This window comes from Trichechus manatus, unplaced genomic scaffold, assembly GCF_000243295.1.
Source record: "Trichechus manatus latirostris isolate Lorelei unplaced genomic scaffold, TriManLat1.0 scaffold00079, whole genome shotgun sequence".
Classification (NCBI taxonomy): Eukaryota; Metazoa; Chordata; class Mammalia; order Sirenia; family Trichechidae; genus Trichechus; species Trichechus manatus.
The window spans coordinates 8,651,509-8,669,140 of NW_004444015.1; positions in this window are offsets into that span (position 1 = coordinate 8,651,509).

Sequence of the window (17,632 nt, forward strand, 5' to 3'; positions counted from 1 at the left end):
CATGGTGTATTCAATATTCTTCACCAACACCACAATTCAAAGGCGTCAATTCTTATTTTGTGTTCCTTATTCATTATCCAGCTTTCACATGTATATGATGCGATTGAAAATACCATGGCTTGGGGTCAGGCGCACCTTAGTCTTCAAGGTGACATCTTTGCTTTTCAACACTTTAAAGAGGCCTTTTGCAGCAGATTTGCCCAATGCAATGCGTCTTTGGATTTCCTGACTGCTGCTTCCATGGGTGTTGATTGTGGATCCAAGTAAAATGAAATCCTTGACAATTTCAATATTTTCTCCATTTATCGTGATGTTGCTTATTGGTCCAGTTGTGAGGATTTTTGTTTTCTTTATGTTGGGATGTAATCCATACTGAAGGCTATGGTCTTTGATCTTCATCAGTAAGTGCTTCAAGTCCTCTTCACTTTCAACAAGCAAGGTTGTGTCATCTGCATATCGCAGGTTGTTAATGAGTCTTCCTCCAATCCTCATACCCCATTCTTCTTCATATAGTCCAGCTTCTCAGATTATTTGCTCAGCATACAGATTGAATAGGTACGGCAAAAGGATACAACCCTGACACACACCTTTCCTGACTTTAAACCACACAATATCCCCTTGTTCTGTCCGAACAACTGCCCCGTGATCTATGTACAGGTTCCTCATCAGCACAATTGCGTTCTGGAATTCCCAATCTTCGCAATGTTATCCATAATTTGTTATGATCCCACAATCACAAGCCTTTGCATAGTTAATAAAACTCAGGTAAACATCTTTCTGGTATTCTCTGCTTTCAGCCAGGATTCATCTGACATCAGCAATGATATTCCTGGTTCCACCTCCTCTTCTGAATCTGGCCTGAATTTCTGGCGGTTCCCTGTCGATATACTGTTGGAGCCGCTTTTGAATGATCTTCAGCAAAATTTTACTTGCATGTGATATTAATGATATTGTTCAATAATTTCCACTTTTGGTAGGAAACTTTTCTTGGGAATAGGCAGAAATACGGATCTCTTCCAGTTAGTTGGCCAGGTAGCTGTCTTCCAAATTTCTTGGCATAGACGAGTGAGCCCTTCCAACGCTGCATCTGTTTGTTGAAACATCTCAATTGATATTCCGTCAATTCCTGGAGCCTTGTTTTTCGCCAGTGCCTTCAGTGCAGCTTGGACTTCTTTCTTCAGTACCATCGGTTCCTGATCATATGCTACCTCTTGAAATGGTTGAACATTGACCAATTCTTTTTGGTATAATGACTCTGTGTATTCCTTCCATCTTCTTTTGATACTTCCTGCCTTGTTTAATATTTTCCCCATAGAATCCTTCACTATTGCAATTCGAGGCTTGAATTTTTTCTTCAGTTCTTTCAACTTGAGAAATGCTAAGCGTCTTCTTCCCTTTGGGTTTTCTGTCTCCAGCTCTTTGCACATGTCATTATAATACTTTACTTTGTCTTCTCGAGCCGCCCTTTGAAATCTTCTGTTCAGTTCTTTTACTTCATCATTTCTTCCTTCAGCTTTAGCTACTCGATGTTCAAGGGCAAGTTTCAGAGTCTCTTCTGACATCCATGTTAGTCTTTTCTTTCTTTCCTGTCTTTTTGATGACCACTTGCTTTCTTCATGTATGATGACCTTGATGTCATTCCACAACTCTTCTGGTCTTCAGTCATTAGTGTTCAATGTGTCAAATCTGTTCTTCAGATGGTCTCTAAATTCAGGTGGGATATGCTCGAGGTCATACTTTAGCTCTTGTGGACTTGTTCTAATTTTCTTCAGTTTTAACTTGAACTTGCATATGAGCAATTGGTGATCTCTTCTGCAGTTGGCCCCTGGCCTTGTTCTGACTGATGATATTGAGCTTTTCCGTCATCTCTTTCCACAGATATAGTCGATTTGATTCCATCTGGTGAGGTCCATGTATATAGTCGCCATTTACGTTGGTGAGAAAAAGTATTTGCAATGAAGAAGTCGTTGGTCTTGCAAAATTCTATCACGCATCATTTCTGTCACCAACGCCATATTTTCCAACTACCAATCCTTCATCTTTGTTTCCAACTTTCACTTTCCAATCACCAGTAATCCTCAATGCATCGTGATTGCCTGTTTGATCACTTTCAGACTGCAGAAGCTGGTAAAAATCTTAATCTCTTCAAAATCTTCAAACTTAGATGTTTTCCGTGGTGAAATCTAACTAACATTTAAGGAAGATTTCAGAAGATAAAGGAAGAAGAAAACACTTCCTAACTCATTTTAGGAGGCCAGCATAACACTGATTGATACCAAAACTTGATATCAATATTACAAGAAAAAAATGTGGACAATTATATCTCATGAAAATAGAGCCCAAATACCTTAGCAAAATATTGGCAGATAGAATTCAGCAATATATAAAATTAATAACAAATTATGACCTAGTGGGGTTTATATCAGGAATACAGTGTTTAACACTTAAAAATCAATGTAATTTACCACATCAGCATAATAAATGGGAAAATTATATAATTGTTTAATAGATTCAGAAAATCATTTAACAGAAACCCATACTCATTCATGATAAAAATCCTCAGTAAACTAGGAATAAAAGGGAATTACCTCATTCTGATAAAGTACGCTTAAGAGAAACCACAGCTAGTATCATACTAGGAGACCTGGTTGCCCAGTGATTAAGCATTTGGCTGCTAAACAGAAGACTGGCACTTTGAATCTACCAGACACTCCTTGGAAACCCTATGGGGCAGGTCTACTGTATCCTATAGGGTTGCTATGAGTCAGAATCGACTCGATGGCAACAGGTATAATATCATACTTAATGGTGAAATATTGGAAGCTTTCTCCCAAGATTGGAAACAAGCCAAGGATATTCACTCTCACCATTTCTATTCAACAACATAGTGGAAGTTCTAGCTGGTGTCATAATTCAAGAAAAATAAAAGGCGTAAATATTTGAAAGGCAGAGGTAGCACCATCATGATTAGCAGATGACATTGTGTATGTACAAAACCATACAGAATCTTCACACAAAGACTCTACTAGAACTAATAAGTAGTATGTCCTGACAACAAAGAATTGGAAAAAATGAAATTTCAAAAAACAGTGTTTACAATAGCAATAGAAAACATAAGATACACAGGAATATACCTAACAACAGAAGTGCAAGTCCTCAATACTGAAAACTAAAATCATTGCTGGAGACAAAGAATATCTAAATAAAAGGGGAGATACACTATGTTCATGGATTGACAATCTCAATATTGTTAAGAAGGCCATTATCCCCAAATTAACCTAAATTCAATGCAATCAGAATAAAACTCTCACCAGTCATTTTTTGTAAAAAATGACAAGCTTATTCTAAAATTTATATGGACAGACAAAGGATCTACAACCAATAGAAGAATCTTGAAAATTTGGAGGACTTATATACCTGATTTCCAGACCTACTATATGGCTACAGTAATCAATACAGTGTGGTATTGGTGTAAGTATAGACAAACAGAGTTTTCAGAAATAGATCCACATATACATCTACTCCTTACTTATCGACTGTCTTGGTATTCGACATTTCATGTTTATGACAATAGTAAAATATCTACTATCTGACTATTTTGTGCATTAACGAGGAAAATCTGGCAATAACGAATGCCGAGGTTCGAGGCGAGAGTAATGCTGGCTATGGTGGTTAAGGTCATGTGTCAATTTGACTGGGCCATGATTCTCAGTGGTTTGGCAGTTATGATGTAATTTGGCAATTATGTAATGATGTAATTTGGCAGTTATATAAAGATGTAGTCATCTTCCATTTTGTGATTTGATATGGTCATCCTCCATTTTCATATAATGCCAATTTTTGCATAACGACCTGGTCTTTGGAACCTAACCATGTTAATAAGTGAGGATTGGGTGTATATGATCAATTAATTTTCAACCAAGGTGCCAACTCAATTGAATGGGGAAAAGAATGGTGCTTTAAGAAACAACAAGATAAACATAACTAATGCCACTGAATCGTACACATAAAGAATGTTGGAATGGCAAATGGTTTGTTACATATATGTACCACAAAAAAAAAAAAAGAGAAAGAAAGAAAATGATATTGTAACAACTGGGTACCTATATGGGGGTAAAAAAATGAACCTCCGTCTCAACACCTCGCTGTACACACACAAATTAATTTGAGTTGGATCTTGACCTAAACATAAAACTTATAAAAGTAAACACAAGATAATATCTTCATGACTTTGGTTAGTTCACACTTTCTTATATAGGACACAAAAGGGACTACCCATAAAAGAAAAGTAGCAGACAAATACAAAGAAATATTACACACGCTGAACTGAGCATTTTAAACTTTACTGAATAGAATAAAATAATGCCTAAGTAACATTTAGACATTTTCAAAAGCCAGACAGTTTTAAAGAATCACATATTTCCCCAGCTGAACTGATTCCATGTTACACATTGGAGAGTTAAGTTTGAAAATCAATATGGCCAACTTTCTGCCAACTGCTTTATGCTTATTTAAGTACCTCCCCCGTGAGGTATTTTCATAAGCGCCGCTATGCCAATTTTTTTACATGTTGCTGTAAAAAAAAAAAAATTAGCACAGCAGTCTTACGAAAATGCCTTTAGAGGGGTGGGCGCAGTGGGCAAACAAATGTAGAAGGCGCATGTTACTTGTGTAAAAATACAGTACTTGAGAGAGAGAAGAAAGATGAATCGCTCAAAATGTGCCCAAATTGCTGTTTAAATTAATACATGATATAAATCAGTTTTTATGCAGCATTAAAAAAACAAAATGAAACAATAAAGGCATGAAATACCAGTGCAATGTATGTAGTAGAAAATAATAGCCTTTCTTGTCACCAAGATTAAAAAGTGAAAACACCATCTAACTTTCACATGGTCTTGAAATTTGTGTTCAACATTAAGAAGATCCAGAGTAGATTTTCCATAACTTTTATCATCATCATTTTAAATATAAAGCCAGATGTTCTGATACTTAACTCAGGACAAAGGTAGTTATATTAATTTCTAGCGAACTGTGATACAGAACATATAAAACTACATACTTGATTAGTTTTAATTTGAAATACTTCTATTACTGTAATCAGTAAATTTAGGACATATGAGCATCTTTTGAAAAGTGCATGGCAAAATGACAACAACGACAACAATTTAAATCTACGCTTATTTTTCAGGCAACAAAGGGCTTACTATACATTTGTTAACATGCATACACTTTATTTGGAAAAAAGAAGTCACATTATTCCTTTCTAGTCACTTTCGTTTTCTACTGTCAGTGCACTTTTTCTATATATATATATATATATATATATACATATTTGCAATGCCATTGGGAGAGTTGAAGTATACTGTATTGCTATATCAGTGTTTTAGGCATTTACTACTCTCTTGTCGGTGTGCAAGAAGCCCTGGTGGCGCAATAGTTAAGCGCTTGGCTGCTAATCGAAAGGTTGGCGGCTCGAACCCTCCAGCCACTCCATGGAAGAGAAGACCTGGCAATCTGCTTCTGTAAAGATTACAGCCTTGGAAACCCTAAGGGGCAGTTCTACTCTGTCCTACAGGGTCGCTATGAGTCGACGGCAATGGGTTTGGTCTGGTTTGGATTATCAGTGTGGCATGTTACTACATAAGAGGACAAGGTCCTGGTGGTCCCTGCTCTCTAGAAGCTTTTGACTTAGGACATTATTAACATATATGTTACTTTCAAACGCTGTGCACTTATGACTTATGTTGAAATGACAAATACTCTGTGGTAAATTTTTGTTTAATGCTGTAATTTGATGTGGCTTTAATTGAGATCTACCCTCACATTACATTGCATAGAGAAAAGCACTATATTGTGACCTATAATATACATTGTAATACGTGTAAATCAGTGGATAGGAAATCCCAATTGACCATATATGCAACTGTCAATAGCATTTAGACTTTTTCCTTCTTTTTAATAGAGTATCTCATTTGTAATCTGGCAAATAGAATGTACATGTCTCTCTGATATTTATGCACTTTAACATGTTTAGTATTATCGACATGCACACAGCATAATTCGTACAGTATTTATGAAAACTGGTCACAAGGAACGTGAATTCTGTTTATTTTATTTTGCTTCCAGTGAAGCTATGCCTTTCATAAAATAGATGCCTTTAATTAATAAGTATGAAACAGAATAATAACTTTCATAATAAAATAAACAACAAGAAGACATCAACTAGAATTTATGGTGAACCTTGTGAATCCTCACACTTAGTGTGAGAAGTCAGCACAGACAACACTTTTGGCCTTAAACCTTATGTGGGTATTAACATCATCTTTCATTATTTTGTAGACGCTGCTCTGAGTTAACACAAGAAAACTAAAGTTCCCCTTGAATTAAAGGAGAACAAATAGGTGTGACCTAGATTTCATTTCTTAAAGGTGTCAGAGATAGCACAATAGTCAGAATTCTCCTATGCTGTCCATGACATTCCCCCAGGGGAAAATGCAGCATTATTCTCGTTCCAGTTAAAACTTGTTCTTGACATCTACTCAGATTCCACTGAAAAACTTCAAATCAGTCCATTCGAACATTTGGAAGTAAACAGCTTTACCTGTAATTTTTTTTGTTATTTTTCAGTAACGAAAAAATTCAAAGAGAGAAGAGAGATAATCAGAGATTTTGAACTCCTTTGTGAACCGATGCCCATTGCCATCTAGTTGATTCCTACTCGGCATTAATTGATAGTTTGTTTTATTATTTACTTCTGCGTCATCCATGTGCCTATAAGGTACCAAAGGGATATATTCTTTACTGTTTAATTTAGTGGTGCAATAATGCTGAAGGACCCCTTTTGTACTTTGACTAGCAATTTAGGATTGTCAGAATGGTCTTATTATTTTAAGAAGTTCCAAAGCTAAAAGTCCTATGGTTAGTATGAGTTCAAGTTTACATTTTATACGTTGAAACTTAGATACAAGTGCCATAGCTAAATGTTCATATTTGCACTAGAGACTTCCTGTGTTTACTTGCTTTTGAATTTTCTAGAAAAATCGAGTTCATATTGTGTTTCTTCCTTGAGTTTTTCTTTGCTAATAAATACAAAGATGGCTTTATTTTCAATATGTAAACAACGTAATCACTTGTTTTGAAGCACAGGGCTAGTTGCTTGCAAGCAGTGTTGAACTGACGTTTGGAGTATTTTACATTACGGACCACTGTTTATCTGTGATTGGTTTTACAAAGAAGTTACTGAACACAATAACTATATAGTATACAAATATTTATCTTTTAAATAGACTTGTGTATTATACCAAGATCATAGATTATGCAAGTGGTATCTATTTGTATGATACAGTGATTATATTTTATTCAAAGTTACCTGCAAAGTATGTGCATTTTTTTATATATCCCTTAACTAATGCTTCTGTAACAACAACAACAAAATGAAATTAAAATACATTTCTTCTGTGTACCGATCCTGTGGTTAGAAGACAGAATTAAGAGAGAAAATTTTTTAAATAATAATGTCCCTCTGTACAAAATATTTTAATTTCATAGTAATTAAACTAGGCATTTTAATCTTTTAAGACAAACGAGGTTCAGTAGATTCAAATGTACAGTTATAGTCTTTTAATGTTTTAATCATTGTACAATGAATGCTGTTTGTATACGCTTACAAGTGTAACTGCGTGGAATTAATTTTATTAGGCTATAAATGTGTTACAAGAAAACATAGCAGCAATTTCCTTTTAAGTCTTCAAATTTTAATTACATAGTAAATGTACTTATAATGTAAATGTATTTGTGTTAATTCTGTATTAAAAATGTCAAACCTTAAATTCATTCATATTTGTTTTCAGTTAAGTATAGTTATCAATTATACATTGAAAACTTCTCTCCTCTTACTTATTGGTGATACCATAAAGGCAGCATAAGTATTTTGAACTTAAGTTTACCCTTTAGCCTTGCTTCCAGATTCTGTCTCTTGATAGGTAGATGATAGATAGATAGATAGACAGACAGACAGATAGATAGATATAATCAAAGCTAGGGTAAAATGTTTTGCTCAAAAAGTTTCCTTATGCAAAAGAATAATGCTGGACTCATACCTCACACCATATATAAAAATTAACTCAAAATGGATCAATGAGATATACATACAACCATTATACTCTTAGGAAAAAACAGGAGTAAAACTTCAAGACCTTGTTTTTTACATTGGATTCTTAGATATGACACCAAAAGCATGAACAACAACAACGACAAAAAGAGAGAAACTGTACTTCATGAAAATTTAAAACTTTTTTTTGCATCAAAAGATTTTATCAACAAAGTGAAGAAGTAATCTACAAAATGGGAGAAAATATTTGGGGGCCATATATGTGATAAGGATTTAATATTCAGAATATATAAAGAACTCCTACAAGTCAAAAACAAAAAGACAACTCATTTTAAAATGGACAAAGGACTTAAATAGATATTTCTTCAAAGAAGATACACAAATGGCCAATAAGCACACTAAAAGTTGTTCGATGTTATTAATCATTACAAAAGAGTAAATCAAAACCACAATGAAATACCACTTTACACCCACTAGGATGGCTATTATCAGAAAAATGGAAAATAACAAGTGTTGGTGACGATGTGGATAAATTGGTACCCTCATTTATTGTTGGAGGGAATGTAAAATGGTGCAGCTGCTGTAGAAAATAGTTTGGTGGTTTCTAAACATAGAACTACCATGTTGTTGTTGCCCTCGAGTTGATTCTGACTCATGGCAACCCCATGTGTTACAGAGCAGAACTGCTCCACAGGGTTTCAAAGCTATAAACTTTCGGAAGCAGATTTCCAGGCCTGTCTTCTGAGGCTCCTCTGGGTGGGTTCAAATTGCCATTCTTTCAGTTAGTAGTGGAACACTTAACCGTTTGCGCCAGCCAGGGACTCCTAGAACTGCCATGTGACCCAGCAATTCCACTCTTAGGTATACACCCAAAAAACTTGAAAGCAAGGATGCAAACAGATACTTGTACACCAGTGTTCATTGCAGCATTATTCACAACAGCCAAAAGGTGGAAACAACCCAAGTGTCCAACAACGGGTGATGTATATACATACAACAAAATATATATACATACAATGGAATATTATTCAGCCACAAAGAGAAACGAAGTTCTGATGCATGCTACAAAATGGATGAACCTTGAAAACATTATGCTGAGTGAAATAAGACAGACACAAAAGGACAAATATTGTCTGATCCCACTTAGATGAAATATTGAGAATAGGCAAACGCATAGGGACAAGGACAAGGATGAATAAGGGGTTGTTGCTTGAGGGGTACTGAGTTTCTGTTTGGAGTGATGAGAGACTTTTGGAGATGGATAGTGATGATGGTTGTACAACACGGTAAGTGTAATGAATGTCACTGAACTATTAAAAATGGTTAAAATGGCAACATTTTGGTTATATAGATTTTACCACAATATGTATTTTCTAAAGTTTCTTTATTCAGATCGCTAAGATGGCAACAAATGATGTTTCAGAGGTTAGAAAGCCATGTTTATGAGTGAATATTTCCACACACTGAAAACACGTGCTTCCACATAATGGAAAGTACTAGGACAAGGAAACCTGGAAAGCATCTAGACACCTCCAGTTGTTTCTGAACCACCACTGGCTTTGGCAAAGAGCTGCTTAGCTGGGTTTGCCAGACCTATTGGTCTCCTCTAGATCATCAGGGAACTAGAACTGGCATTTTAATATGGAGGGGACACAAACCTATCAAATTGATTTGATTGAATCTTCCATTTTTAAAAACCTGAGATTGTTTTGGATGTGTTAATAAGCATCCTATCACTGGATCAACTATTTCTTTCGCCTTTAAATTTCTTTTGAGTTCTTTTGAGGAAGCGCCATCAGGAAACTAGTTAATCAATAAATTAATCCATCTCCAAAGAACTCCCTGGAAAATAAAATGTGTATTCACGTATTTATTCTTATGTTGGCTGGGAAGTAAATATTATTGTTGACATTTGCAAAAATACATACGAATCTCACAATATAGAATACACCATTGTCATAAAAGCTACCCAGACATCTGTACTACAATTTTCTTCTTCAGAAGAGAGAAAAATTTCAGATACAGTTTTGAAAGCGTAAACAAGTATAAGAAGTACTCCTCTTGAAGAGAAATTAAGTCAGTGGTTTTGTTTGTGTTTAGTCAGAAATCAATCCAATTTCACCCAACAGACTTTCTCTGAGAAAAATGCTTATTAGTAGTAGATACTAGAACACAGGAAACTTCTTCCCACAGGAGCAATAGACTTTAGAGTGCTTAACGAGTCAAGTCTCAAGCAATTAAATGTCAAAACAAGTCATTTATATTACATTTCAGTACACTTCTCTACGCTGATTTGGAATGGTCGATTTGCGAGAACAGCAAAACGTTTAGGGAACAACCAGTGTTAAAAAACAAAACCTAAACCATTTATATTGTTCGAAAGGAAATAAATAAAAGTCCCGACAAGATTTTTTTCTCTCTAATGTAACTCCTTTTTTAACTTTAAATGCATTTTCTTTCTTTATTCAAATTTATGGCATATTCAAGCCTTAAGTTTTCTCCTGCACTGGTTGAGGGCCAACCTGCAATTCTTGTTGCATGTAGTTTCTGCAAGTAATAACATGCACGTTAAATTCTGAGGAGGTATTTTCAGCATATGTTCACCAAATAGGACTAATAATGTATATTGAAAACAGCCAACGAAGCTGGACTTTGTGAAGATATATTCCTTAAGTTAAATGGAACTTCCCTTAAATCCAAACCTAAACGAAATGCTAACCATTTCAAAGATACGTTTCATCTACGTATTTGTGAGATAGGCTGTATAAGTTGATTATTACCAAAAAATAAATCAACAACAAAAACCAGGCTGGAGAGAACACAGTAAAATCATAAGGTCTCTGGCTGGTTCAAGCAGTTTGCACTAGACCTAAAGGTTGACGGTGGGAACCCACACCACAGCACCATGGAAGAAAGGCCTGGAGATCTGCTTCGGTAAGGATTACAGCCAAGAAAAAAAAAAAAATCACAATGGAGCAGAAGACAGAGATTTGAAGTATGAGAAAAACTCAACGTGCCAAGAATTATCTTAGTTCACTGTATAGCAGTTTGATAGTGGATGCACTGTTTTACATAGCAAGCTATGAGAAATCAGATAGATATAAATAAAAACCTTAAGTAACTCTGCAATCCTAATAAAAATGCTTTAAAAGGAAAGAAATCATAATAGACATTTTGGAATCTAATACTAAAGACTGAATGATCCGTCCTGATCCCAGTGAGGACACATTTACAAGTTTCATAGTACATGAATTCAGTGCAACACAAGCGTTTTACACACAACATCAGTAACTTTAAAATCTACCCATATTTCTAAAAATACCAACATTGGGCAGGTCACAAACACTCTCTGACACAGCTGTTGGAAGTGTAGATTGGTGCAAGCCCTTTGGTAAGCAATTTGCTAATGCCAAGGAACGAGGAAATAACTACTCTATGGCTTAGCATTGGATCCACAATCAACATCCATGGAAGCAGCAGTCAAGAAATCAAAAGACACATTGCATTGGGCAAATCTGCTGCAAAAGACCTCTTAAAAGTGTTCAAAATCAAAGATGTCACTTTGAGGACTAAGGTGCGCCTGACCCAAGCTATGGTGGTTTCAATCGCCTCATATGAATGCAAAAGCTGGACAACGAATAAAGAAGACAGAAGAGGAATTGATGCCTTTGAATTGTGGTGTTGGGGAAGAATATTGAATATACCATGGACTGCCAGAAGAATGAACAAATCTGTCCTGGAAGAAGTACAACCAGAATGCTCCTTACAAGGAAGGATGTCGAGACTACGTCTCACATACTTTGGATATATTACCAGGAGAGATCAGTTCCTGGAGAAAGACATCATGCTTGGTGAAGTAGAGGGTCGGTGGAGGAGAGGAAGACCCTTAAGGAAATGGATTGACACAGTGGCTGCAACAATGGGCTCAAGCATAACAACGATTGTGAGGATGGCGCAGGACCGGGCAGTGTTTCGTTCTGTGGTGCATAGGGTCACTATGAGTCAGAACCAACTTGATGGTGTTACCATCGAGGGCACGGAGGCCCTCCGGACTCAGTGGGTCCTTGTCTTTCTCTTGTAAGAATACTTAGAGGAGATAATTTTTGGGTTCAGCTGTTAACGGGTTTCTTTTACTTGTGACAAGTAAAAGGAGTCAGTCAGGGGCTGACTCGTAAGGAGAAGCAAGGCTAGGGCTTATATGGGTTCGGTGGGGACAATAGAGCAATGAATATTCAGTGAGTTTCTTCGAAGGGGCGGGTACTCCTTGGAATGGTAGTGCATACTAATTAGGTTGCCGCGCATCTAGAATCCAACATGGAAACTGCTGATATTCAAGAGGGGTCCCCTTGGCAGTTCTCAACATCACTTATTATGGGATATGGGATATGGTGCAGGTGGGCTCATCTTCTGTATTACCTCGCCCCCTTCAGTGGACCAAAACAGCGGCCACACTTTGTTCTTCTGCGCATGCCGAGCCTGTAAGAAGGGGAAAGGGACTAGAAAAACACTAAGGAGGAAGTAGCAATTCATGGGTTGTTCTAACCTTATTTTATGTTGACGGGATATGGTTCCTGTTTACCCAACTTCTAGGTGGTAGTCTTTAAGAGCTCTTTTATTCCGCCAGCACAGTTAACCATATCTGTCTCAACGGCACCTAACAACAACAACATGGCTTAGCAATTCTATCAAGTATATACCCCAGAGAAACACTCACCCTGTGCTAAAGGAGGCAAGTGCCAGAATGTTTACAGTAGCATTGTTTGCAAGAGCGAAAAATCTGGAGACAACATTAATGACTACGAACAGAAGAATCGTGACTAGATTGTGGAATACCATACAATAAAATACTCTATAGAAATTAAAATGAACGACACGTGGCAACATCAATGAATGTCACAAAAAACAATTGCAGAATAGATGCAATACAGCAGCATTTATATAGTTTTAAAAGCTGAAAACCAAAATATGTACTTTTAATGAATAATTTAGAGTAAAAGTATAGGGATATGCGATGTGAAAATAGTGACAACTCCTTTTTTTTTAAAAAAAAAATTTTTATCGTGTTTTTTGTGAAAGTTCACATAAAAAGTTCACATTTAACAATTACTACATATATTGTTCAGAGACATTTGTTACATTTTTCACAATGTTTTAACATTCTCATTAATTCTCTTCTGGATGTTTCACTTCCAGTAATCTGGTTTACCTGTCCCCTTACCCCTTAATTTTTGTTCTGGAGTAACTGTTGACCGTTTGGTCTCACATAGATGATTTTTTAAAGGTGTGCGGTACTCACTGGTAATATTCTTTATTTTATGAGCCAATCTGTTATTTAGCTAAAAGGTGCTCTCAGGGTAGTTTCAGTTCAAGGTTAATGGAGTATCTCAGGGCAATAGTCTCGGGGAGCCCTCGAATCTCAACTAGTCCACTAAGTTTGGACTTTTTTAAGAATTTGAGCTCTGTTCCACGTTTTTCTCCCATTCTATCGGGGTCCGTCTATTGTAGCTCTGATCAGAACAGTCAGTAGTGGTAGCTGGGTACCTTCTAGTTCTTCTGGTGTCAGGATAGATGAGGCTGTGGTTTGTGTAGACTGTTAGTCCTGTAGACTAGTTTCTTCTCTGAATCTTTGGTTTCCTTCTTTTTCTTTTGCTCTGGACGAGTAGAGACCAATCGTTGTATCTAAGATGGCCACTCACAAGCTTTTAAGACACCAGATACTACTCACCAGACTAGGATGTAGAACATAAACTTTGTGAATTTATATTATGCCAACTGACAGAGTTGTCCCATGAGACTATGGTCCTAAGGCTTCAAACCCAAAAAACCAATCTCCCAAGGTGTTTATGTCTAAGAAGTATCTGTAACTGTGCCCCCATGTGCTTTGTTATGTATACGAAAACATACGTGCACACACGCACACATGTATATGCATATACATAGAGCTGCATACATACATGCACACATACATACACACATATACATACCTATGCACATATATGCAGACACAGGTACATATGTCACCACACATAAATTTTTTGGTTGTTGTTGCTGTTGTTGCAACCCCTTAAGCCTTTGGAAGGAAATGAATGTAGGAGGCTTGGGCTTGTCTTTTTGTATTTCTTTGTTTCCCTTTCTATGGCATAATCCTTTACGTGTTCTGGACGAGTATCTCATTCTTACCTGAGATGACTATGAGTTTCACATGGTGTTGTGGTTAGTAATAGTAGTGGTTAGCTTTTTTCTTTCCTTTGCATTCATAAATTGGTTCATTCATTCAAAAAGCATACATTGAGTTTCTCAGTGACTTGCTGAATTCAGGAGTCCGTGGGTAGCGCAAACTGCTAACCAAAAGGATGGCAGTTTGAGTCCACCCAGAAGCACCTCGGAAGAAAGTCCTGATGATCTACTTCTGAAAAATAGCCTTCGAAAACCCCATAGAGCACAGTTCTACTCTGACACACATGGGATCGCCATGAGTTGGAATCCACTCCACAGCAACTGGTTTTGTTTTGTTTGCTGCATTCTTAATTGGGCTCCTTATTTTTAGAACTGAGTTTTAATATCATGAAAATGCATGCTTATTTTTGTAATGTAATCCAAGAGGAAAACAGACTTTTATCTATAGATCTTCACTAAAGCATATAAAGTATAAATCATGGGACCTCTTTATCTTTATGGGGTTAGCGCTTAAGCCACATCATGGCTATCGATCTAAAGAAGCTATATATTACAACATTTCTAAAAAGTTTCAGAGTGACAGCATCAGGGAGATTTACTATGGTCGGTAAGTTTTTTGTTTTTTTTTTTATAAATTCAGATCTCATATATAACATTGCCTTGAACAGAAGCCTTTGGAATCAGAAATATTCCCTTATTTCTATTTCCAGCCTTCTCTCAACCAAGCGGGGGTAGCTCTCCTACCAGAGTAAAATAATCTGGCTAGAAGATTGAAATATTTCTATGGTATTCTGTGAGGGTGTGGAGTAAATGTCTTGGCCCTGTTCCAGAAGGGCCTGTTCATCTAGATAAGAAAGGTCCAGCCTGTTGTTCTTCCCTTCTGATGTTGTTGGATGCCGTCAAGTTGATTCCAACTCATAGCAACCCCATGTGACAAAGAAAAACTGCCCTCATAGCGTTTTCTAGGCTGTAATTCTTACAGAAGCAGATTGCCAGGTGTTTCTCCCACAGGGCTGCTTGTGGGTTTGAACTGTTAACCTTTCAGTTAACAGCTGAGCACTTAAACATTGCACCACCAGGGCTCTTTTCCCTTCTGATACTTTTACCTATACTGGAGGTTGCAATTAGCTCTGGAGATCTCACGGCAGTCTATAGCCCCAATAGCAGGATGAAAAGGGCTGCTTTGAAGGTACTATTGGAGAAAATGAGCAGTGATCTGTGTACCTGGCTTGGTTACAAAAATAGGGGTCTCACAGTTCTTTGCCTGTTGTGACTCCTCGACAGCCTCCACCATTAGCAGAACATGTTGATTTCTGTGGCTTTAACCCTCAGACTTCTAGATGTCATTAGTCTCTGATTCCAAAAAAGCCCTGATTCCTGATGGCTGTATTCAGACAAGCCTGGTGGCAGCTGTGCTGTTTCCCCACCATCCACAGCTGCACTGCATTGTTAGAATCCCAGCTGCGGTGGGCCTTTGAAGCTTTCCTTCAGCCTGCCAACCACAGCTGCTGGAGTAGCCTGTCGACCTCTGTGTGCTCTGGGTGTCTTCCCCAGCAGAGTTGAAATGCTGCTGGAAGGATTGTGGGCCAGATGACGTGCTCGAGAAATCAAACATCACATCTGGAAGGCCCAGTGCTCACAGCTGGGCTAGAAGCCAGACTGCCCCAGCTTCGTTCCACACGTATTTACGGAGTGCCTGCTATGAGTAAGGGCTGCAGTTTCAGTTTTTAATTTGACTGCCACACTGCCTTCCAGGCTACCTGGTACGCTCCTTGATTGGGTCACCTGTTCATCAATTAGAGCATCACCAGTCAGAATTCCCCATCACCCGTCTGTCAGTCTGTCATACTGTGGTGGCTTGCGTGTTGCTGTTAGGCTGGAAGATCTGCCACCAGTATTTCAAATACCAACAGGGTCACCCATGGCGGACAGGGTTCAGCAGTGCTTCCAGACTAAGACAGACTAGGAAGAAAGGCCTGGCCATCTACTTCCAAAAATTAGCCAAGGAAAACCCTGTGGATCACAATGGATTCAAATATACCAATAATCATGAAGATGGTGCAAGACTTGGCAACATTTCGTTGTGTTGTACATAGGGTTGCCATGAGTCGGAGCCAACTTCATGGCAACTAACAACAAAAAGTCAGAACTCCGGGCAGTTTTTAGTGCCGGATCTGTTGAAAGGGTGGGTTGCCACTGATGCAGAGTGCCCCGGCTACTTAAAAATACAGACAGTTGAGTTCATGTTTAATGTAGTCCAGTTGAAAGCACTATGGAAGGCAGTGTGGGAGACCTGAGTTCTAGTCCCGACTCTGCCATCGGCCTCAATTTCTTCCTCAGTTACATGGGCAGAGTGGAGTGGATGATATGTAGGGGCCCTTACAGCTTTCTTTGATTGAACTAGAAACTTTCAGAAGTTTAGGAATTATGATTAAGCAATTTTGTGGACTGGTCTGTCATGGGTCAGGAGAGTAGGAGAGAACACCCTTTCTTTTTTTTCTTGGCACAGAAAATTAGACAGTACTCTGTTCCTGTCACCATAAAGCAACTAATGTTCAAAAGAACAACAAAAAAAAAGTCCTATTTAAACAGCAAGTTAAAATGACTGCACTACATTAACACACTTTTCATCACTCAGCAGGAGTTCTATTTTCATCCGTCACTTCCAATATTACAGCAGCATGTTTCAGCCCGTTTAGGCTAAGTAGCTACAGCGATTTTGAAAACACTAATGATTCTTGCATGGAGACTGCAAATGCCCTCGGCAGAATCCAGCGAGGGCCTGGCTCGGAAGCCGCTGGCATTTAGGCAGCCTTGAAGGCCCCACATGTTTGATGGTGGCAACACAGCACTTGTCACTTATGATGAATTCGGTCATTCTACAGCTCTCAGGCAAAGGGATTATCTGTGGCTTGGGGATTCGCTGGCCCTGGAGCTCCACCCTCTGCCACAGGGAAGGCCAGTCCCAAAAGGTGTAAGGCTGCTTCCCCTTGGCTGCCTTTGTAAGAGGTGGTCTCCACGGCAACAAGGCCAGAGCATCTCCCTTTTACCATCTGCACAACACAGGGGCTCCAGACCTTCAGTCATTCAAATGTGAAGTAACTGTGTTTACACACCTGCATTAACATCCTCCTTCAACCTAAGGTAGACGATCATAGTGTCAACTCTTTCTTTCCCCCCTGTAGCCAACAATAAATAGCAGAACTGATTTCTTTAGTTGTCCATGAAATCTAAATCCTGGGTGTTGTTTTTATTTATGTAGGTCTCCTTTTAAGATACTCAGTATAAGACTAGTTGCTATTCCGGGATAAACATGGATTCAGATTCAGCAAATATTTATTG